Source organism: Colobus angolensis, unplaced genomic scaffold (assembly GCF_000951035.1).
Source record: "Colobus angolensis palliatus isolate OR3802 unplaced genomic scaffold, Cang.pa_1.0 Scaffold235, whole genome shotgun sequence".
Classification (NCBI taxonomy): domain Eukaryota; kingdom Metazoa; phylum Chordata; class Mammalia; order Primates; family Cercopithecidae; genus Colobus; species Colobus angolensis.
Window position 1 is genome coordinate 792,965 of NW_012115544.1, and position 2,314 is coordinate 795,278.

Here is a 2,314-nt window from a genome sequence, read left to right on the forward strand (position 1 = left end):
ATAAAAATGCATTGTGTTGTTCCTTTTAACACAAAATAAAAGATTTTTGAAAATAGTATCGGCTGGGAATTTAAACCGTACCATGAAAATTGGAGATGTCATCATTAGAAGGGAAATACAAACAAATTGAGGCAAACTAAAGTAGAAAAAATTAAAAATTCAAGGTTTTAATTTTGATGTGCAAAGGTAAAGACCTGAGGAATAAAAAATCGATTTTGATCAACCTCAGACAATGTACTTTGTGCTTTTTAAAAGCAGCTTTGTTTCCTTGAGATCTATGAGAATCATACAAATTTGGCAATTTTTCTGTATGTAAGAGAAAAGTAACAAAACATAATTCTTCAACTATTGCACCTTCAGATTTCTTTACTATCAAAAAAGCTGCATATATGCTTTTAGAAACATTTCTTAACCTTGATCGCGTTAAAGTAGATATGCTAGCACTAACAGTCACTCTACCAGTAGAAACAGATTGACGTAAGGCAAAGCCAGTAGTTCACAATCCTGTTTGTGTTCTAGAATCTGCTATGTTGCTTGGATTTCACCTTTTGAGAGACTTATTCTGTATGTCTGCTTTTGGAGCTTATTCTCAGGAGTTTAATGAAACTTCATTAAGTCAAGGTGATAAACAGCTAAATTTGAGAACCACTATAATATGCAGGAAACAAGCTCTAATGATTATATTATTAACGATCTAGTCCTTAGTTCGTATGTTCTTATATCAAAGATTTATCTCTTGAAGTATTGATGTATGAGATTCTCAACTAGAATTAATTAGCATTTCTCTTACCTTTTAATAATATATACTTAATCTTGTATATCATGACAGCCGAAATAAAGACAATATATGTAAAACAAAACACATTATTTTTTTGTTTGTTTTTTTGTCTTTTAGTTTTTTTGTTTATCCCTCTCATTCTCTTAAAACCTTCATGAGGCCGGGTGCGGTGGCTCACGCCTATAATCCCAGCACTTTCGGAGGCCGAGACGGGCGGATCACGAGGTCAGGAGATCCAGACCATCCTGGCTAACACGGTGAAACCCCGTCTCTACTAAAAAACACAAAAAATTAGCTGGGCATGCTGGCGTGCGCCTGTAGTCCCAGCTACTCGGGAGGCTGAGGCAGGAGAATGGCGTGAATCCCGGAGGCGGAGCTTGCAGTGAGCCGAGATCGCGCCACTGCACTCCAGCCTGGGCGACAGAGCAAGATGTCTCAAAAAAAAAAAAAAAAAAAAAAAAAGTTCATGAAAAAGTTGCAGATTTCAGACATAACTGAATATTCCAATCTCCATCGATTACAGAACTTGCATGAAATTTTACTATCATAAATACCTATAGCTTTTATAATTTCTGACTGATTTGACTCCATAAAAAGAAAATTTAATGACTTTATATATTCTAAAGCTTGTATGTTTTCATTTTTCTAACTTCAGTTTGATAATTATTTTTGTCTTGGAATAGAATGAAAAGAATCAGTTATTCTGGGGTAAAATCTGAAGAATATTGTAGATTAATTGTAGATTAATCCCACTGGGCAGTTCTGATACTACAGATAGATTTTCTCTAACATGTCAACTCTGATAAATTGGTAATGGTTGGCTTGTATACCCTATTGGGGGGTGTTTTAAAACTACATTAAGTTAAGTGTGCTTGATTGGTGAGGTCTGCCTCTGGAATGCCAGACGATAAAGCTGATGCCACAAACATGTATTTATAAATTCAAACCAAGATCTCGTTTTAAATAGAGTTTTATGGTCAATCTACATTCAAATTCAATTCACATTGCTAGAAATTGGATACTAAATCTGATTATGCTTTGGAAAATGCCTTGTTGCGGGGGGAGATCAGTGAGTGTGTTCTGTTTTTCTGGTATCTTCACGGGAATTTTTTTTTTTTTCTATTAAAATATAATTTAGGTTGGGTGTGTTGGCTCACAACTGTAATCACAGCACTGAGGGAGGCTGAGGCAGGAGGATCCCTTGAGCTCAGGCGTTCAAGACCAGGTTGGACAACATAGGGAGATCTTGTCTCTACTAAAATTCAAAAACATTAGCCAAGTGTGGTGGCACATGCCTGTAGTCCCAGCTACTTAGGGGGTGCTGAAGTGCAAGAATTTCTTGAGCCTCCAGGCTGCAGTGAGCTTTGATGGCGTCACTGCATGACAGTGCAGCCTGGGCTACAGAGGGATATCCTGACTCTCTCTCTCTCTCTCCCCTCACCACCATACACACACACATACACACACACACACACACACACATATTATATATAAAAATATATATATTCATTAACATATATAATATGTTTATTATAC